The sequence below is a fragment of the Aethina tumida genome, chromosome 6, assembly GCF_024364675.1.
Source record: "Aethina tumida isolate Nest 87 chromosome 6, icAetTumi1.1, whole genome shotgun sequence".
In the NCBI taxonomy this organism is placed as follows: Eukaryota; Metazoa; Arthropoda; class Insecta; order Coleoptera; family Nitidulidae; genus Aethina; species Aethina tumida.
In genome coordinates this window covers 84227-107086 of record NC_065440.1, presented here as the reverse complement: position 1 = coordinate 107086, position 22860 = coordinate 84227, and the positions used below count along the sequence as shown (strand labels likewise).

At 32.6% G+C, this 22860-nt stretch overlaps 9 non-coding genes across 9 annotated transcripts; all 9 read left to right on the top strand.

Annotated features, from left to right (window-relative positions):
• Nucleotides 1-1428: 1428 nt before the first annotated feature.
• On the top strand, nucleotides 1429-1547 carry LOC126266091 (5S ribosomal RNA). Its single transcript, XR_007548566.1, has one exon. It is a non-coding gene; the product is annotated as a 5S ribosomal RNA (ribosomal RNA).
• Nucleotides 1548-3722: 2175 nt separating this feature from the next.
• On the top strand, nucleotides 3723-3841 carry LOC126266077 (5S ribosomal RNA). The gene has a single exon (XR_007548552.1). It is a non-coding gene; the product is annotated as a 5S ribosomal RNA (ribosomal RNA).
• Nucleotides 3842-6000: 2159 nt separating this feature from the next.
• LOC126266076 (5S ribosomal RNA) lies at nucleotides 6001-6119 on the top strand. Its single transcript, XR_007548551.1, has one exon. It is a non-coding gene; the product is annotated as a 5S ribosomal RNA (ribosomal RNA).
• Nucleotides 6120-9397: 3278 nt separating this feature from the next.
• On the top strand, nucleotides 9398-9516 carry LOC126266140 (5S ribosomal RNA). The gene has a single exon (XR_007548614.1). It is a non-coding gene; the product is annotated as a 5S ribosomal RNA (ribosomal RNA).
• Nucleotides 9517-11745: 2229 nt separating this feature from the next.
• LOC126266138 (5S ribosomal RNA) lies at nucleotides 11746-11864 on the top strand. Its single transcript, XR_007548613.1, has one exon. It is a non-coding gene; the product is annotated as a 5S ribosomal RNA (ribosomal RNA).
• Nucleotides 11865-13993: 2129 nt separating this feature from the next.
• On the top strand, nucleotides 13994-14112 carry LOC126266107 (5S ribosomal RNA). The gene has a single exon (XR_007548582.1). It is a non-coding gene; the product is annotated as a 5S ribosomal RNA (ribosomal RNA).
• A 2237-nt stretch (nucleotides 14113-16349) lies between these two features.
• Nucleotides 16350-16468, top strand: LOC126266137 (5S ribosomal RNA). The gene has a single exon (XR_007548612.1). It is a non-coding gene; the product is annotated as a 5S ribosomal RNA (ribosomal RNA).
• A 2135-nt stretch (nucleotides 16469-18603) lies between these two features.
• Nucleotides 18604-18722, top strand: LOC126266106 (5S ribosomal RNA). Its single transcript, XR_007548581.1, has one exon. It is a non-coding gene; the product is annotated as a 5S ribosomal RNA (ribosomal RNA).
• Nucleotides 18723-20964: 2242 nt separating this feature from the next.
• Nucleotides 20965-21083, top strand: LOC126266136 (5S ribosomal RNA). Its single transcript, XR_007548611.1, has one exon. It is a non-coding gene; the product is annotated as a 5S ribosomal RNA (ribosomal RNA).
• Nucleotides 21084-22860: the final 1777 nt, after the last annotated feature.

Below are 22860 nucleotides of genomic sequence, written 5' to 3'. Positions count from 1 at the left end.
TTAAATTAAATTAAATTAAATTAAAACTATTACGTGTAACTGTAATCTATTTATTTTATTTTCTTTGAAAATTTGTGTACATATTAGTCCTGTAATACCGTAAATTTAATACCGGTCCTGCCAACGAATATCTTTTTGTCGGTTCCACTATCAACGGAACGGAAACTGTTGTTGTTGTTGTTGTTGTTGTTGTTGTTGTTTTTTCAACCGGCACCGGTAGATCGGCGGATACATCGTCGAATAGTTTCCTAACGATGCGTCTGCTTGGTTTCAAAATTCTTCTTCTAGGTGTCGGACGATAAGAATCGAGAACGACGACAATCTTTTTAATATGTACTTCCTCTTTTCTTACCGTCTCCACCGCCTGTTTTCCCTTTAGGCTAGAAACCGGCTGAATAGGAGTCAAATCCGAAGGGAATATTGCGATTTCGTTGCTCGTGTTTGTTGTTGTTGTTGTTGTTGTTGTTGTTGTTGTTTCAGATATCGTAATTTTATTAGCGATGACTGGTTCCGGGGAAACAGACAGAGTCGGAGTGGGTGCGTCTGAAGCAGGTACGGTCGTTACTTTAGCGTTCGGTGACATCGATTCGGTCGATGTGCCCATGTCTCGTGTTAATTTTAATTTTTTAACCACACCGCTGTTTGTAAAATTGACATCGTCGTCGTCTCTATAATTCTCTCTGGTGCGTTTAGTTGATTTCCTATCGACGTTATCGACATTATCGTCACAGACGGTCGGATAGAAAAAGAAAATGGTTTTGCAGTAATGGAATAGCGACGTAACGAACGGCATGGTTGAACGATACCTAATATACTGATCAACGGCAGTAATGAACGTTATTTATAGGTGAGCAGTTACAGTTTCAGGTAGATTTTTACGCATGAATGCTTCATTGAGCAAACAGGTAATCGAGGATACACACGTACCGACGAAAATTTATTGAAACTAACAACAATAAAAACAATAATGAAAATATTAATGTCATTAATAATAATGTCAATAACAATAATAACAACAACAATAGTAATAAGAATAATTAAATAATAATAATAATAATAATAATAATAATAATAATAATAATAATAATAATAATAATAATAATAATAATAATAATAATAATAATAATAATAATAATAATAATAATAATAATGAAATAATAATAATTAAATAATAATAATTATAATAATTAAATAATAATAATAGTAATTAAATAATAATAATAATAGTAAAAAGAAGAAGAACAATAAAAATAACAACAATATGAATAATAATGAAAACAATAATTTATTTTAATTATTATACTTACGACAAACTGACTAAAACCCTGCACACTTTATGGTCCTCTGAAATCATCCTGATAACCTTAAAATTGACGTCCAACCGATAATATGCGTTGCTCTTGAACAATTTGAGAATGAAAAACTGTCGGCAACGGCCATACCACGTTGAAAATACCAGTTCTCGTCCAATCACTGAAGTCAAGCAACGTCGGGCGCGGTTAGTACTTGGATGGGTGACCGCTTGGGAATACCGCGTGCTGTTGCCTTTTTGCTGATTTCTCCTTGTATTTTTCTTAATTGATGTAATTTTTAGAAATATTTTATTAACAAAAAAAATATAAAAAGTCGATAAATGGTGGATGCGCGTCATACTTCCATTTTTTGTCGAAAAATTCGTCTAAATAACATTTACATTCGTCTCCATCACGTTTTTATACCTAAACAACAACAACACAAATGGTTTGTGTGAGTATGTCAATGAATGAATGGATGGATGAATGAATGTATGAATGAATGAGTGTGTGAGTGAGCGAGTGAGTGAGAGAATGGGTGAACTCGGATGACCGTTTCTTAATTCAATTTCAACATTTTGAGATTATTTATTTATAATTACAGTCAATTGTCAATTATCGATTATTAATTTTGTCAGTTTCCGAACGGGTTTCAAGCGAAAGCATCCCGTTGCAAATCGACGAATATCGATTTCAGTTAGTAGGTAGACGGACAGACAGATCTCTCGCGCGTCCGCACGTCCACATACGGCCGCCGCCCAGCGTCGACTGCTAGAGACTCTTATTAAATATAAACTATCTCCCATTTTGTCCCTGTACGTTTGCGTTTGCTTTTACGCCCGTCTGTGCTCACATTCGACCGACACCTACATATGAAAATTTATTATTCATTAATATTATTATTATTAAATTAAATTAAATTAAATTAAATTAAATTAAATTAAATTAAATTAAATTAAATTAAATTAAATTAAATTAAATTAAATTAAATTAAATTAAATTAAATTAAATTAAATTAAATTAAATTAAATTAAATTAAATTAAATTAAATTAAATTAAATTAAATTAAATTAATTTAAATTAAATTAAAACTATTACGTGTAACTGTAATCTATTTATTTTATTTTCTTTGAAAATTTGTGTACATATTAGTCCTGTAATACCGTAAATTTAATACCGGTCCTGCCAACGAATATCTTTTTGTCGGTTCCACTATCAACGGAACGGAAACTGTTGTTGTTGTTGTTGTTGTTGTTGTTGTTTTTTCAACCGGCACCGGTAGATCGGCGGATACATCGTCGAATAGTTTCCTAACGATGCGTCTGCTTGGTTTCAAAATTCTTCTTCTAGGTGTCGGACGATAAGAATCGAGAACGACGACATTCTTTTTAATATGTACTTCCTCTTTTCTTACCGTCTCCACCGCCTGTTTTCCCTTTAGGCTAGAAACCGGCTGAATAGGAGTCAAATCCGAAGGGAATATTGCGATTTCGTTGCTCGTGTTTGTTGTTGTTGTTGTTGTTGTTGTTGATGTTTCAGATATTGTAATTTTATTAGCGATGACTGGTTCCGGGGAAACAGACAGAGTCGGAGTGGGTGCGTCTGAAGCAGGTACGGTCGTTACTTTAGCGTTCGGTGACATCGATTCGGTCGATGTGCCCATGTCTCGTGTTAATTTTAATTTTTTAACCACACCGCTGTTTGTAAAATTGACATCGTCGTCATCTCTATAATTCTCTCTGGTGCGTTTAGTTGATTTCCTATCGACGTTATCGACATTATCGTCACAGACGGTCGGATAGAAAAAGAAAATGGTTTTGCAGTAATGGAATAGCGACGTAACGAACGGCATGGTTGAACGATACCTAATATACTGATCAACGGCAGTAATGAACGTTATTTATAGGTGAGCAGTTACAGTTTCAGGTAGATTTTTACGCATGAATGCTTCATTGAGCAAACAGGTAATCGAGGATACACACGTACCGACGAAAATTTATTGAAACTAACAACAATAAAAACAATAATGAAAATATTAATGTCATTAATAATAATGTCAATAACAATAATAACAACAACAATAGTAATAAGAATAATTAAATAATAATAATAATAATAATAATAATAATAATAATAATAATAATGAAATAATAATAATTAAATAATAATAATAATAATAATTATAATAATTAAATAATAATAATAGTAATTAAATAATAATAATAATAGTAAAAAGAAGAAGAACAATAAAAATAACAACAATATGAATAATAATGAAAACAATAATTTATTTTAATTATTATACTTACGACAAACTGACTAAAACCCTGCACACTTTATGGTCCTCTGAAATCATCCTGATAACCTTAAAATTGACGTCCAACCGATAATATGCGTTGCTCTTGAACAATTTGAGAATGAAAAACTGTCGGCAACGGTCATACCACGTTGAAAATACCAGTTCTCGTCCGATCACTGAAGTCAAGCAACGTCGGGCGCGGTTAGTACTTGGATGGGTGACCGCTTGGGAATACCGCGTGCTGTTGCCTTTTTGCTGATTTCTCCTTGTATTTTTCTTAATTGATGTAATTTTTAGAAATATTTTATTAACAAAAAAAATATAAAAAGTCGATAAATGGTGGATGCGCGTCATACTTCCATTTTTTGTCGAAAAATTCGTCTAAATAACATTTACATTCGTCTCCATCACGTTTTTATACCTAAACAACAACAACACAAATGGTTTGTGTGAGTATGTCAATGAATGAATGGATGGATGAATGAATGTATGAATGAATGAGTGTGTGAGTGAGCGAGTGAGTGAGAGAATGGGTGAACTCGGATGACCGTTTCTTAATTCAATTTCAACATTTTGAGATTATTTATTTATAATTACAGTCAATTGTCAATTATCGATTATTAATTTTGTCAGTTTCCGAACGGGTTTCAAGCGAAAGCATCCCGTTGCAAATCGACGAATATCGATTTCAGTTAGTAGGTAGACGGACAGACAGATCTCTCGCGCGTCCGCACGTCCACATACGGCCGCCGCCCAGCGTCGACTGCTAGAGACTCTTATTAAATATAAACTATCTCCCATTTTGTCCCTGTACGTTTGCGTTTGCTTTTACGCCCGTCTGTGCTCACATTCGACCGACACCTACATATGAAAATTTATTATTCATTAATATTATTATTATTAAATTAAATTAAATTAAATTAAATTAAATTAAATTAAATTAAATTAAATTAAATTAAATTAAATTAAATTAAATTAAATTAAATTAAATTAAATTAAATTAAATTAAATTAAAACTATTACGTGTAACTGTAATCTATTTATTTTATTTTCTTTGAAAATTTGTGTACATATTAGTCCTGTAATACCGTAAATTTAATACCGGTCCTGCCAACGAATATCTTTTTGTCGGTTCCACTATCAACGGAACGGAAACTGTTGTTGTTGTTGTTGTTGTTGTTGTTGTTGTTTTTTCAACCGGCACCGGTAGATCGGCGGATACATCGTCGAATAGTTTCCTAACGATGCGTCTGCTTGGTTTCAAAATTCTTCTTCTAGGTGTCGGACGATAAGAATCGAGAACGACGACAATCTTTTTAATATGTACTTCCTCTTTTCTTACCGTCTCCACCGCCTGTTTTCCCTTTAGGCTAGAAACCGGCTGAATAGGAGTCAAATCCGAAGGGAATATTGCGATTTCGTTGCTCGTGTTTGTTGTTGTTGTTGTTGTTGTTGTTGTTGTTGTTTCAGATATCGTAATTTTATTAGCGATGACTGGTTCCGGGGAAACAGACAGAGTCGGAGTGGGTGCGTCTGAAGCAGGTACGGTCGTTACTTTAGCGTTCGGTGACATCGATTCGGTCGATGTGCCCATGTCTCGTGTTAATTTTAATTTTTTAACCACACCGCTGTTTGTAAAATTGACATCGTCGTCGTCTCTATAATTCTCTCTGGTGCGTTTAGTTGATTTCCTATCGACGTTATCGACATTATCGTCACAGACGGTCGGATAGAAAAAGAAAATGGTTTTGCAGTAATGGAATAGCGACGTAACGAACGGCATGGTTGAACGATACCTAATATACTGATCAACGGCAGTAATGAACGTTATTTATAGGTGAGCAGTTACAGTTTCAGGTAGATTTTTACGCATGAATGCTTCATTGAGCAAACAGGTAATCGAGGATACACACGTACCGACGAAAATTTATTGAAACTAACAACAATAAAAACAATAATGAAAATATTAATGTCATTAATAATAATGTCAATAACAATAATAACAACAACAATAGTAATAAGAATAATTAAATAATAATAATAATAATAATAATAATAATAATAATAATAATAATAATAATAATAATAATAATAATAATAATAATAATAATAATAATAATAATGAAATAATAATAATTAAATAATAATAATAATAATAATTATAATAATTAAATAATAATAATAGTAATTAAATAATAATAATAATAGTAAAAAGAAGAAGAACAATAAAAATAACAACAATATGAATAATAATGAAAACAATAATTTATTTTAATTATTATACTTACGACAAACTGACTAAAACCCTGCACACTTTATGGTCCTCTGAAATCATCCTGATAACCTTAAAATTGACGTCCAACCGATAATATGCGTTGCTCTTGAACAATTTGAGAATGAAAAACTGTCGGCAACGGTCATACCACGTTGAAAATACCAGTTCTCGTCCGATCACTGAAGTCAAGCAACGTCGGGCGCGGTTAGTACTTGGATGGGTGACCGCTTGGGAATACCGCGTGCTGTTGCCTTTTTGCTGATTTCTCCTTGTATTTTTCTTAATTGATGTAATTTTTAGAAATATTTTATTAACAAAAAAAATATAAAAAGTCGATAAATGGTGGATGCGCGTCATACTTCCATTTTTTGTCGAAAAATTCGTCTAAATAACATTTACATTCGTCTCCATCACGTTTTTATACCTAAACAACAACAACACAAATGGTTTGTGTGAGTATGTCAATGAATGAATGGATGGATGAATGAATGTATGAATGAATGAGTGTGTGAGTGAGCGAGTGAGTGAGAGAATGGGTGAACTCGGATGACCGTTTCTTAATTCAATTTCAACATTTTGAGATTATTTATTTATAATTACAGTCAATTGTCAATTATCGATTATTAATTTTGTCAGTTTCCGAACGGGTTTCAAGCGAAAGCATCCCGTTGCAAATCGACGAATATCGATTTCAGTTAGTAGGTAGACGGACAGACAGATCTCTCGCGCGTCCGCACGTCCACATACGGCCGCCGCCCAGCGTCGACTGCTAGAGACTCTTATTAAATATAAACTATCTCCCATTTTGTCCCTGTACGTTTGCGTTTGCTTTTACGCCCGTCTGTGCTCACATTCGACCGACACCTACATATGAAAATTTATTATTCATTAATATTATTATTATTAAATTAAATTAAATTAAATTAAATTAAATTAAATTAAATTAAATTAAATTAAATTAAATTAAATTAAAACTATTACGTGTAACTGTAATCTATTTATTTTATTTTCTTTGAAAATTTGTGTACATATTAGTCCTGTAATACCGTAAATTTAATACCGGTCCTGCCAACGAATATCTTTTTGTCGGTTCCACTATCAACGGAACGGAAACTGTTGTTGTTGTTGTTGTTGTTGTTGTTGTTGTTTTTTCAACCGGCACCGGTAGATCGGCGGATACATCGTCGAATAGTTATAACGATAAGAATCGAGAACGACGACAATCTTTTTAATATGTACTTCCTCTTTTCTTACCGTCTCCACCGCCTGTTTTCCCTTTAGGCTAGAAACCGGCTGAATAGGAGTCAAATCCGAAGGGAATATTGCGATTTCGTTGCTCGTGTTTGTTGTTGTTGTTGTTGTTGTTGTTGTTGTTGTTTCAGATATCGTAATTTTATTAGCGATGACTGGTTCCGGGGAAACAGACAGAGTCGGAGTGGGTGCGTCTGAAGCAGGTACGGTCGTTACTTTAGCGTTCGGTGACATCGATTCGGTCGATGTGCCCATGTCTCGTGTTAATGGTTTGTGTGAGTATGTCAATGAATGAATGGATGGATGAATGAATGTATGAATGAATGAGTGTGTGAGTGAGCGAGTGAGTGAGAGAATGGGTGAACTCGGATGACCGTTTCTTAATTCAATTTCAACATTTTGAGATTATTTATTTATAATTACAGTCAATTGTCAATTATCGATTATTAATTTTGTCAGTTTCCGAACGGGTTTCAAGCGAAAGCATCCCGTTGCAAATCGACGAATATCGATTTCAGTTAGTAGGTAGACGGACAGACAGATCTCTCGCGCGTCCGCACGTCCACATACGGCCGCCGCCCAGCGTCGACTGCTAGAGACTCTTATTAAATATAAACTATCTCCCATTTTGTCCGTGTACGCTTGCGTTTGCTTTTACGCCCGTCTGTGCTCACATTCGACACCTACATATGAAAATTTATTATTCATTAATATTATTATTAAATTAAATTAAATTAAATTAAATTAAATTAAATTAAATTAAATTAAATTAAATTAAATTAAATTAAATTAAATTAAATTAAATTAAATTAAATTAAATTAAATTAAATTAAATTAAATTAAATTAAATTAAATTAAATTAAATTAAATTAAATTAAATTAAATTAAATTAAATTAAATTAAATTAAATTAAATTAATTTAAATTAAATTAAAACTATTACGTGTAACTGTAATCTATTTATTTTATTTTCTTTGAAAATTTGTGTACATATTAGTCCTGTAATACCGTAAATTTAATACCGGTCCTGCCAACGAATATCTTTTTGTCGGTTCCACTATCAACGGAACGGAAACTGTTGTTGTTGTTGTTGTTGTTGTTGTTGTTTTTTCAACCGGCACCGGTAGATCGGCGGATACATCGTCGAATAGTTTCCTAACGATGCGTCTGCTTGGTTTCAAAATTCTTCTTCTAGGTGTCGGACGATAAGAATCGAGAACGACGACATTCTTTTTAATATGTACTTCCTCTTTTCTTACCGTCTCCACCGCCTGTTTTCCCTTTAGGCTAGAAACCGGCTGAATAGGAGTCAAATCCGAAGGGAATATTGCGATTTCGTTGCTCGTGTTTGTTGTTGTTGTTGTTGTTGTTGTTGATGTTTCAGATATTGTAATTTTATTAGCGATGACTGGTTCCGGGGAAACAGACAGAGTCGGAGTGGGTGCGTCTGAAGCAGGTACGGTCGTTACTTTAGCGTTCGGTGACATCGATTCGGTCGATGTGCCCATGTCTCGTGTTAATTTTAATTTTTTAACCACACCGCTGTTTGTAAAATTGACATCGTCGTCGTCTCTATAATTCTCTCTGGTGCGTTTAGTTGATTTCCTATCGACGTTATCGACATTATCGTCACAGACGGTCGGATAGAAAAAGAAAATGGTTTTGCAGTAATGGAATAGCGACGTAACGAACGGCATGGTTGAACGATACCTAATATACTGATCAACGGCAGTAATGAACGTTATTTATAGGTGAGCAGTTACAGTTTCAGGTAGATTTTTACGCATGAATGCTTCATTGAGCAAACAGGTAATCGAGGATACACACGTACCGACGAAAATTTATTGAAACTAACAACAATAAAAACAATAATGAAAATATTAATGTCATTAATAATAATGTCAATAACAATAATAACAACAACAATAGTAATAAGAATAATTAAATAATAATAATAATAATAATAATAATAATAATAATAATAATAATAATAATAATGAAATAATAATAATTAAATAATAATAATAATAATTATAATAATTAAATAATAATAATAGTAATTAAATAATAATAATAATAGTAAAAAGAAGAAGAACAATAAAAATAACAACAATATGAATAATAATGAAAACAATAATTTATTTTAATTATTATACTTACGACAAACTGACTAAAACCCTGCACACTTTATGGTCCTCTGAAATCATCCTGATAACCTTAAAATTGACGTCCAACCGATAATATGCGTTGCTCTTGAACAATTTGAGAATGAAAAACTGTCGGCAACGGCCATACCACGTTGAAAATACCAGTTCTCGTCCGATCACTGAAGTCAAGCAACGTCGGGCGCGGTTAGTACTTGGATGGGTGACCGCTTGGGAATACCGCGTGCTGTTGCCTTTTTGCTGATTTCTCCTTGTATTTTTCTTAATTGATGTAATTTTTAGAAATATTTTATTAACAAAAAAAATATAAAAAGTCGATAAATGGTGGATGCGCGTCATACTTCCATTTTTTGTCGAAAAATTCGTCTAAATAACATTTACATTCGTCTCCATCACGTTTTTATACCTAAACAACAACAACACAAATGGTTTGTGTGAGTATGTCAATGAATGAATGGATGGATGAATGAATGTATGAATGAATGAGTGTGTGAGTGAGCGAGTGAGTGAGAGAATGGGTGAACTCGGATGACCGTTTCTTAATTCAATTTCAACATTTTGAGATTATTTATTTATAATTACAGTCAATTGTCAATTATCGATTATTAATTTTGTCAGTTTCCGAACGGGTTTCAAGCGAAAGCATCCCGTTGCAAATCGACGAATATCGATTTCAGTTAGTAGGTAGACGGACAGACAGATCTCTCGCGCGTCCGCACGTCCACATACGGCCGCCGCCCAGCGTCGACTGCTAGAGACTCTTATTAAATATAAACTATCTCCCATTTTGTCCGTGTACGCTTGCGTTTGCTTTTACGCCCGTCTGTGCTCACATTCGACACCTACATATGAAAATTTATTATTCATTAATATTATTAAATTAAATTAAATTAAATTAAATTAAATTAAATTAAATTAAATTAAATTAAATTAAATTAAATTAAATTAAATTAAATTAAATTAAATTAAATTAAATTAAATTAAATTAAATTAAATTAAATTAAATTAAATTAAATTAAATTAAATTAAATTAAATTAAATTAAATTAAATTAAATTAAATTAATTTAAATTAAATTAAAACTATTACGTGTAACTGTAATCTATTTATTTTATTTTCTTTGAAAATTTGTGTACATATTAGTCCTGTAATACCGTAAATTTAATACCGGTCCTGCCAACGAATATCTTTTTGTCGGTTCCACTATCAACGGAACGGAAACTGTTGTTGTTGTTGTTGTTGTTGTTGTTGTTTTTTCAACCGGCACCGGTAGATCGGCGGATACATCGTCGAATAGTTTCCTAACGATGCGTCTGCTTGGTTTCAAAATTCTTCTTCTAGGTGTCGGACGATAAGAATCGAGAACGACGACATTCTTTTTAATATGTACTTCCTCTTTTCTTACCGTCTCCACCGCCTGTTTTCCCTTTAGGCTAGAAACCGGCTGAATAGGAGTCAAATCCGAAGGGAATATTGCGATTTCGTTGCTCGTGTTTGTTGTTGTTGTTGTTGTTGTTGTTGATGTTTCAGATATTGTAATTTTATTAGCGATGACTGGTTCCGGGGAAACAGACAGAGTCGGAGTGGGTGCGTCTGAAGCAGGTACGGTCGTTACTTTAGCGTTCGGTGACATCGATTCGGTCGATGTGCCCATGTCTCGTGTTAATTTTAATTTTTTAACCACACCGCTGTTTGTAAAATTGACATCGTCGTCGTCTCTATAATTCTCTCTGGTGCGTTTAGTTGATTTCCTATCGACGTTATCGACATTATCGTCACAGACGGTCGGATAGAAAAAGAAAATGGTTTTGCAGTAATGGAATAGCGACGTAACGAACGGCATGGTTGAACGATACCTAATATACTGATCAACGGCAGTAATGAACGTTATTTATAGGTGAGCAGTTACAGTTTCAGGTAGATTTTTACGCATGAATGCTTCATTGAGCAAACAGGTAATCGAGGATACACACGTACCGACGAAAATTTATTGAAACTAACAACAATAAAAACAATAATGAAAATATTAATGTCATTAATAATAATGTCAATAACAATAATAACAACAACAATAGTAATAAGAATAATTAAATAATAATAATAATAATAATAATAATAATAATAATAATAATAATAATAATAATAATAATAATAATGAAATAATAATAATTAAATAATAATAATAATAATAATTATAATAATTAAATAATAATAATTATAATAATTAAATAATAATAATAGTAATTAAATAATAATAATAATAGTAAAAAGAAGAAGAACAATAAAAATAACAACAATATGAATAATAATGAAAACAATAATTTATTTTAATTATTATACTTACGACAAACTGACTAAAACCCTGCACACTTTATGGTCCTCTGAAATCATCCTGATAACCTTAAAATTGACGTCCAACCGATAATATGCGTTGCTCTTGAACAATTTGAGAATGAAAAACTGTCGGCAACGGCCATACCACGTTGAAAATACCAGTTCTCGTCCGATCACTGAAGTCAAGCAACGTCGGGCGCGGTTAGTACTTGGATGGGTGACCGCTTGGGAATACCGCGTGCTGTTGCCTTTTTGCTGATTTCTCCTTGTATTTTTCTTAATTGATGTAATTTTTAGAAATATTTTATTAACAAAAAAAATATAAAAAGTCGATAAATGGTGGATGCGCGTCATACTTCCATTTTTTGTCGAAAAATTCGTCTAAATAACATTTACATTCGTCTCCATCACGTTTTTATACCTAAACAACAACAACACAAATGGTTTGTGTGAGTATGTCAATGAATGAATGGATGGATGAATGAATGTATGAATGAATGAGTGTGTGAGTGAGCGAGTGAGTGAGAGAATGGGTGAACTCGGATGACCGTTTCTTAATTCAATTTCAACATTTTGAGATTATTTATTTATAATTACAGTCAATTGTCAATTATCGATTATTAATTTTGTCAGTTTCCGAACGGGTTTCAAGCGAAAGCATCCCGTTGCAAATCGACGAATATCGATTTCAGTTAGTAGGTAGACGGACAGACAGATCTCTCGCGCGTCCGCACGTCCACATACGGCCGCCGCCCAGCGTCGACTGCTAGAGACTCTTATTAAATATAAACTATCTCCCATTTTGTCCCTGTACGTTTGCGTTTGCTTTTACGCCCGTCTGTGCTCACATTCGACCGACACCTACATATGAAAATTTATTATTCATTAATATTATTATTATTAAATTAAATTAAATTAAATTAAATTAAATTAAATTAAATTAAATTAAATTAAATTAAATTAAATTAAAACTATTACGTGTAACTGTAATCTATTTATTTTATTTTCTTTGAAAATTTGTGTACATATTAGTCCTGTAATACCGTAAATTTAATACCGGTCCTGCCAACGAATATCTTTTTGTCGGTTCCACTATCAACGGAACGGAAACTGTTGTTGTTGTTGTTGTTGTTGTTGTTGTTGTTTTTTCAACCGGCACCGGTAGATCGGCGGATACATCGTCGAATAGTTTCCTAACGATGCGTCTGCTTGGTTTCAAAATTCTTCTTCTAGGTGTCGGACGATAAGAATCGAGAACGACGACAATCTTTTTAATATGTACTTCCTCTTTTCTTACCGTCTCCACCGCCTGTTTTCCCTTTAGGCTAGAAACCGGCTGAATAGGAGTCAAATCCGAAGGGAATATTGCGATTTCGTTGCTCGTGTTTGTTGTTGTTGTTGTTGTTGTTGTTGTTGTTGTTTCAGATATCGTAATTTTATTAGCGATGACTGGTTCCGGGGAAACAGACAGAGTCGGAGTGGGTGCGTCTGAAGCAGGTACGGTCGTTACTTTAGCGTTCGGTGACATCGATTCGGTCGATGTGCCCATGTCTCGTGTTAATTTTAATTTTTTAACCACACCGCTGTTTGTAAAATTGACATCGTCGTCGTCTCTATAATTCTCTCTGGTGCGTTTAGTTGATTTCCTATCGACGTTATCGACATTATCGTCACAGACGGTCGGATAGAAAAAGAAAATGGTTTTGCAGTAATGGAATAGCGACGTAACGAACGGCATGGTTGAACGATACCTAATATACTGATCAACGGCAGTAATGAACGTTATTTATAGGTGAGCAGTTACAGTTTCAGGTAGATTTTTACGCATGAATGCTTCATTGAGCAAACAGGTAATCGAGGATACACACGTACCGACGAAAATTTATTGAAACTAACAACAATAAAAACAATAATGAAAATATTAATGTCATTAATAATAATGTCAATAACAATAATAACAACAACAATAGTAATAAGAATAATTAAATAATAATAATAATAATAATAATAATAATAATAATAATAATAATAATAATAATAATAATAATAATAATAATAATAATAATAATAATAATAATAATAATAATAATAATGAAATAATAATAATTAAATAATAATAATAATAATAATTATAATAATTAAATAATAATAATAGTAATTAAATAATAATAATAATAGTAAAAAGAAGAAGAACAATAAAAATAACAACAATATGAATAATAATGAAAACAATAATTTATTTTAATTATTATACTTACGACAAACTGACTAAAACCCTGCACACTTTATGGTCCTCTGAAATCATCCTGATAACCTTAAAATTGACGTCCAACCGATAATATGCGTTGCTCTTGAACAATTTGAGAATGAAAAACTGTCGGCAACGGCCATACCACGTTGAAAATACCAGTTCTCGTCCAATCACTGAAGTCAAGCAACGTCAGGCGCGGTTAGTACTTGGATGGGTGACCGCTTGGGAATACCGCGTGCTGTTGCCTTTTTGCTGATTTCTCCTTGTATTTTTCTTAATTGATGTAATTTTTAGAAATATTTTATTAACAAAAAAAATATAAAAAGTCGATAAATGGTGGATGCGCGTCATACTTCCATTTTTTGTCGAAAAATTCGTCTAAATAACATTTACATTCGTCTCCATCACGTTTTTATACCTAAACAACAACAACACAAATGGTTTGTGTGAGTATGTCAATGAATGAATGGATGGATGAATGAATGTATGAATGAATGAGTGTGTGAGTGAGCGAGTGAGTGAGAGAATGGGTGAACTCGGATGACCGTTTCTTAATTCAATTTCAACATTTTGAGATTATTTATTTATAATTACAGTCAATTGTCAATTATCGATTATTAATTTTGTCAGTTTCCGAACGGGTTTCAAGCGAAAGCATCCCGTTGCAAATCGACGAATATCGATTTCAGTTAGTAGGTAGACGGACAGACAGATCTCTCGCGCGTCCGCACGTCCACATACGGCCGCCGCCCAGCGTCGACTGCTAGAGACTCTTATTAAATATAAACTATCTCCCATTTTGTCCGTGTACGCTTGCGTTTGCTTTTACGCCCGTCTGTGCTCACATTCGACACCTACATATGAAAATTTATTATTCATTAATATTATTATTAAATTAAATTAAATTAAATTAAATTAAATTAAATTAAATTAAATTAAATTAAATTAAATTAAATTAAATTAAATTAAATTAAATTAAATTAAATTAAATTAAATTAAATTAAATTAAATTAAATTAAATTAAATTAAATTAAATTAAATTAAATTAAATTAAATTAAATTAAATTAAATTAAATTAAATTAAATTAAATTAAATTAATTTAAATTAAATTAAAACTATTACGTGTAACTGTAATCTATTTATTTTATTTTCTTTGAAAATTTGTGTACATATTAGTCCTGTAATACCGTAAATTTAATACCGGTCCTGCCAACGAATATCTTTTTGTCGGTTCCACTATCAACGGAACGGAAACTGTTGTTGTTGTTGTTGTTGTTGTTGTTGTTTTTTCAACCGGCACCGGTAGATCGGCGGATACATCGTCGAATAGTTTCCTAACGATGCGTCTGCTTGGTTTCAAAATTCTTCTTCTAGGTGTCGGACGATAAGAATCGAGAACGACGACATTCTTTTTAATATGTACTTCCTCTTTTCTTACCGTCTCCACCGCCTGTTTTCCCTTTAGGCTAGAAACCGGCTGAATAGGAGTCAAATCCGAAGGGAATATTGCGATTTCGTTGCTCGTGTTTGTTGTTGTTGTTGTTGTTGTTGTTGATGTTTCAGATATTGTAATTTTATTAGCGATGACTGGTTCCGGGGAAACAGACAGAGTCGGAGTGGGTGCGTCTGAAGCAGGTACGGTCGTTACTTTAGCGTTCGGTGACATCGATTCGGTCGATGTGCCCATGTCTCGTGTTAATTTTAATTTTTTAACCACACCGCTGTTTGTAAAATTGACATCGTCGTCGTCTCTATAATTCTCTCTGGTGCGTTTAGTTGATTTCCTATCGACGTTATCGACATTATCGTCACAGACGGTCGGATAGAAAAAGAAAATGGTTTTGCAGTAATGGAATAGCGACGTAACGAACGGCATGGTTGAACGATACCTAATATACTGATCAACGGCAGTAATGAACGTTATTTATAGGTGAGCAGTTACAGTTTCAGGTAGATTTTTACGCATGAATGCTTCATTGAGCAAACAGGTAATCGAGGATACACACGTACCGACGAAAATTTATTGAAACTAACAACAATAAAAACAATAATGAAAATATTAATGTCATTAATAATAATGTCAATAACAATAATAACAACAACAATAGTAATAAGAATAATTAAATAATAATAATAATAATAATAATAATAATAATAATAATAATAATAATAATAATGAAATAATAATAATTAAATAATAATAATAATAATTATAATAATTAAATAATAATAATTATAATAATTAAATAATAATAATAGTAATTAAATAATAATAATAATAGTAAAAAGAAGAAGAACAATAAAAATAACAACAATATGAATAATAATGAAAACAATAATTTATTTTAATTATTATACTTACGACAAACTGACTAAAACCCTGCACACTTTATGGTCCTCTGAAATCATCCTGATAACCTTAAAATTGACGTCCAACCGATAATATGCGTTGCTCTTGAACAATTTGAGAATGAAAAACTGTCGGCAACGGCCATACCACGTTGAAAATACCAGTTCTCGTCCGATCACTGAAGTCAAGCAACGTCGGGCGCGGTTAGTACTTGGATGGGTGACCGCTTGGGAATACCGCGTGCTGTTGCCTTTTTGCTGATTTCTCCTTGTATTTTTCTTAATTGATGTAATTTTTAGAAATATTTTATTAACAAAAAAAATATAAAAAGTCGATAAATGGTGGATGCGCGTCATACTTCCATTTTTTGTCGAAAAATTCGTCTAAATAACATTTACATTCGTCTCCATCACGTTTTTATACCTAAACAACAACAACACAAATGGTTTGTGTGAGTATGTCAATGAATGAATGGATGGATGAATGAATGTATGAATGAATGAGTGTGTGAGTGAGCGAGTGAGTGAGAGAATGGGTGAACTCGGATGACCGTTTCTTAATTCAATTTCAACATTTTGAGATTATTTATTTATAATTACAGTCAATTGTCAATTATCGATTATTAATTTTGTCAGTTTCCGAACGGGTTTCAAGCGAAAGCATCCCGTTGCAAATCGACGAATATCGATTTCAGTTAGTAGGTAGACGGACAGACAGATCTCTCGCGCGTCCGCACGTCCACATACGGCCGCCGCCCAGCGTCGACTGCTAGAGACTCTTATTAAATATAAACTATCTCCCATTTTGTCCCTGTACGTTTGCGTTTGCTTTTACGCCCGTCTGTGCTCACATTCGACCGACACCTACATATGAAAATTTATTATTCATTAATATTATTATTATTAAATTAAATTAAATTAAATTAAATTAAATTAAATTAAATTAAATTAAATTAAATTAAATTAAATTAAAACTATTACGTGTAACTGTAATCTATTTATTTTATTTTCTTTGAAAATTTGTGTACATATTAGTCCTGTAATACCGTAAATTTAATACCGGTCCTGCCAACGAATATCTTTTTGTCGGTTCCACTATCAACGGAACGGAAACTGTTGTTGTTGTTGTTGTTGTTGTTGTTGTTGTTTTTTCAACCGGCACCGGTAGATCGGCGGATACATCGTCGAATAGTTTCCTAACGATGCGTCTGCTTGGTTTCAAAATTCTTCTTCTAGGTGTCGGACGATAAGAATCGAGAACGACGACAATCTTTTTAATATGTACTTCCTCTTTTCTTACCGTCTCCACCGCCTGTTTTCCCTTTAGGCTAGAAACCGGCTGAATAGGAGTCAAATCCGAAGGGAATATTGCGATTTCGTTGCTCGTGTTTGTTGTTGTTGTTGTTGTTGTTGTTGTTGTTGTTTCAGATATCGTAATTTTATTAGCGATGACTGGTTCCGGGGAAACAGACAGAGTCGGAGTGGGTGCGTCTGAAGCAGGTACGGTCGTTACTTTAGCGTTCGGTGACATCGATTCGGTCGATGTGCCCATGTCTCGTGTTAATTTTAATTTTTTAACCACACCGCTGTTTGTAAAATTGACATCGTCGTCGTCTCTATAATTCTCTCTGGTGCGTTTAGTTGATTTCCTATCGACGTTATCGACATTATCGTCACAGACGGTCGGATAGAAAAAGAAAATGGTTTTGCAGTAATGGAATAGCGACGTAACGAACGGCATGGTTGAACGATACCTAATATACTGATCAACGGCAGTAATGAACGTTATTTATAGGTGAGCAGTTACAGTTTCAGGTAGATTTTTACGCATGAATGCTTCATTGAGCAAACAGGTAATCGAGGATACACACGTACCGACGAAAATTTATTGAAACTAACAACAATAAAAACAATAATGAAAATATTAATGTCATTAATAATAATGTCAATAACAATAATAACAACAACAATAGTAATAAGAATAATTAAATAATAATAATAATAATAATAATAATAATAATAATAATAATAATAATAATAATAATAATAATAATAATAATAATAATAATAATAATAATAATAATAATAATAATAATAATAATGAAATAATAATAATTAAATAATAATAATAATAATAATTATAATAATTAAATAATAATAATAGTAATTAAATAATAATAATAATAGTAAAAAGAAGAAGAACAATAAAAATAACAACAATATGAATAATAATGAAAACAATAATTTATTTTAATTATTATACTTACGACAAACTGACTAAAACCCTGCACACTTTATGGTCCTCTGAAATCATCCTGATAACCTTAAAATTGACGTCCAACCGATAATATGCGTTGCTCTTGAACAATTTGAGAATGAAAAACTGTCGGCAACGGCCATACCACGTTGAAAATACCAGTTCTCGTCCAATCACTGAAGTCAAGCAACGTCAGGCGCGGTTAGTACTTGGATGGGTGACCGCTTGGGAATACCGCGTGCTGTTGCCTTTTTGCTGATTTCTCCTTGTATTTTTCTTAATTGATGTAATTTTTAGAAATATTTTATTAACAAAAAAAATATAAAAAGTCGATAAATGGTGGATGCGCGTCATACTTCCATTTTTTGTCGAAAAATTCGTCTAAATAACATTTACATTCGTCTCCATCACGTTTTTATACCTAAACAACAACAACACAAATGGTTTGTGTGAGTATGTCAATGAATGAATGGATGGATGAATGAATGTATGAATGAATGAGTGTGTGAGTGAGCGAGTGAGTGAGAGAATGGGTGAACTCGGATGACCGTTTCTTAATTCAATTTCAACATTTTGAGATTATTTATTTATAATTACAGTCAATTGTCAATTATCGATTATTAATTTTGTCAGTTTCCGAACGGGTTTCAAGCGAAAGCATCCCGTTGCAAATCGACGAATATCGATTTCAGTTAGTAGGTAGACGGACAGACAGATCTCTCGCGCGTCCGCACGTCCACATACGGCCGCCGCCCAGCGTCGACTGCTAGAGACTCTTATTAAATATAAACTATCTCCCATTTTGTCCGTGTACGCTTGCGTTTGCTTTTACGCCCGTCTGTGCTCACATTCGACACCTACATATGAAAATTTATTATTCATTAATATTATTATTAAATTAAATTAAATTAAATTAAATTAAATTAAATTAAATTAAATTAAATTAAATTAAATTAAATTAAATTAAATTAAATTAAATTAAATTAAATTAAATTAAATTAAATTAAATTAAATTAAATTAAATTAAATTAAATTAAATTAAATTAAATTAAATTAAATTAAATTAAATTAAATTAAATTAAATTAAATTAAATTAAATTAAATTAATTTAAATTAAATTAAAACTATTACGTGTAACTGTAATCTATTTATTTTATTTTCTTTGAAAATTTGTGTACATATTAGTCCTGTAATACCGTAAATTTAATACCGGTCCTGCCAACGAATATCTTTTTGTCGGTTCCACTATCAACGGAACGGAAACTGTTGTTGTTGTTGTTGTTGTTGTTGTTGTTTTTTCAACCGGCACCGGTAGATCGGCGGATACATCGTCGAATAGTTTCCTAACGATGCGTCTGCTTGGTTTCAAAATTCTTCTTCTAGGTGTCGGACGATAAGAATCGAGAACGACGACATTCTTTTTAATATGTACTTCCTCTTTTCTTACCGTCTCCACCGCCTGTTTTCCCTTTAGGCTAGAAACCGGCTGAATAGGAGTCAAATCCGAAGGGAATATTGCGATTTCGTTGCTCGTGTTTGTTGTTGTTGTTGTTGTTGTTGTTGATGTTTCAGATATTGTAATTTTATTAGCGATGACTGGTTCCGGGGAAACAGACAGAGTCGGAGTGGGTGCGTCTGAAGCAGGTACGGTCGTTACTTTAGCGTTCGGTGACATCGATTCGGTCGATGTGCCCATGTCTCGTGTTAATTTTAATTTTTTAACCACACCGCTGTTTGTAAAATTGACATCGTCGTCGTCTCTATAATTCTCTCTGGTGCGTTTAGTTGATTTCCTATCGACGTTATCGACATTATCGTCACAGACGGTCGGATAGAAAAAGAAAATGGTTTTGCAGTAATGGAATAGCGACGTAACGAACGGCATGGTTGAACGATACCTAATATACTGATCAACGGCAGTAATGAACGTTATTTATAGGTGAGCAGTTACAGTTTCAGGTAGATTTTTACGCATGAATGCTTCATTGAGCAAACAGGTAATCGAGGATACACACGTACCGACGAAAATTTATTGAAACTAACAACAATAAAAACAATAATGAAAATATTAATGTCATTAATAATAATGTCAATAACAATAATAACAACAACAATAGTAATAAGAATAATTAAATAATAATAATAATAATAATAATAATAATAATAATAATAATAATAATAATAATGAAATAATAATAATTAAATAATAATAATAATAATTATAATAATTAAATAATAATAATTATAATAATTAAATAATAATAATAGTAATTAAATAATAATAATAATAGTAAAAAGAAGAAGAACAATAAAAATAACAACAATATGAATAATAATGAAAACAATAATTTATTTTAATTATTATACTTACGACAAACTGACTAAAACCCTGCACACTTTATGGTCCTCTGAAATCATCCTGATAACCTTAAAATTGACGTCCAACCGATAATATGCGTTGCTCTTGAACAATTTGAGAATGAAAAACTGTCGGCAACGGCCATACCACGTTGAAAATACCAGTTCTCGTCCGATCACTGAAGTCAAGCAACGTCGGGCGCGGTTAGTACTTGGATGGGTGACCGCTTGGGAATACCGCGTGCTGTTGCCTTTTTGCTGATTTCTCCTTGTATTTTTCTTAATTGATGTAATTTTTAGAAATATTTTATTAACAAAAAAAATATAAAAAGTCGATAAATGGTGGATGCGCGTCATACTTCCATTTTTTGTCGAAAAATTCGTCTAAATAACATTTACATTCGTCTCCATCACGTTTTTATACCTAAACAACAACAACACAAATGGTTTGTGTGAGTATGTCAATGAATGAATGGATGGATGAATGAATGTATGAATGAATGAGTGTGTGAGTGAGCGAGTGAGTGAGAGAATGGGTGAACTCGGATGACCGTTTCTTAATTCAATTTCAACATTTTGAGATTATTTATTTATAATTACAGTCAATTGTCAATTATCGATTATTAATTTTGTCAGTTTCCGAACGGGTTTCAAGCGAAAGCATCCCGTTGCAAATCGACGAATATCGATTTCAGTTAGTAGGTAGACGGACAGACAGATCTCTCGCGCGTCCGCACGTCCACATACGGCCGCCGCCCAGCGTCGACTGCTAGAGACTCTTATTAAATATAAACTATCTCCCATTTTGTCCGTGTACGCTTGCGTTTGCTTTTACGCCCGTCTGTGCTCACATTCGACACCTACATATGAAAATTTATTATTCATTAATATTATTAAATTAAATTAAATTAAATTAAATTAAATTAAATTAAATTAAATTAAATTAAATTAAATTAAATTAAATTAAATTAAATTAAATTAAATTAAATTAAATTAAATTAAATTAAATTAAATTAAATTAAATTAAATTAAATTAAATTAAATTAAATTAAATTAAATTAAATTAAATTAAATTAAATTAAATTAATTTAAATTAAATTAAAACTATTACGTGTAACTGTAATCTATTTATTTTATTTTCTTTGAAAATTTGTGTACATATTAGTCCTGTAATACCGTAAATTTAATACCGGTCCTGCCAACGAATATCTTTTTGTCGGTTCCACTATCAACGGAACGGAAACTGTTGTTGTTGTTGTTGTTGTTGTTGTTGTTTTTTCAACCGGCACCGGTAGATCGGCGGATACATCGTCGAATAGTTTCCTAACGATGCGTCTGCTTGGTTTCAAAATTCTTCTTCTAGGTGTCGGACGATAAGAATCGAGAACGACGACATTCTTTTTAATATGTACTTCCTCTTTTCTTACCGTCTCCACCGCCTGTTTTCCCTTTAGGCTAGAAACCGGCTGAATAGGAGTCAAATCCGAAGGGAATATTGCGATTTCGTTGCTCGTGTTTGTTGTTGTTGTTGTTGTTGTTGTTGATGTTTCAGATATTGTAATTTTATTAGCGATGACTGGTTCCGGGGAAACAGACAGAGTCGGAGTGGGTGCGTCTGAAGCAGGTACGGTCGTTACTTTAGCGTTCGGTGACATCGATTCGGTCGATGTGCCCATGTCTCGTGTTAATTTTAATTTTTTAACCACACCGCTGTTTGTAAAATTGACATCGTCGTCGTCTCTATAATTCTCTCTGGTGCGTTTAGTTGATTTCCTATCGACGTTATCGACATTATCGTCACAGACGGTCGGATAGAAAAAGAAAATGGTTTTGCAGTAATGGAATAGCGACGTAACGAACGGCATGGTTGAACGATACCTAATATACTGATCAACGGCAGTAATGAACGTTATTTATAGGTGAGCAGTTACAGTTTCAGGTAGATTTTTACGCATGAATGCTTCATTGAGCAAACAGGTAATCGAGGATACACACGTACCGACGAAAATTTATTGAAACTAACAACAATA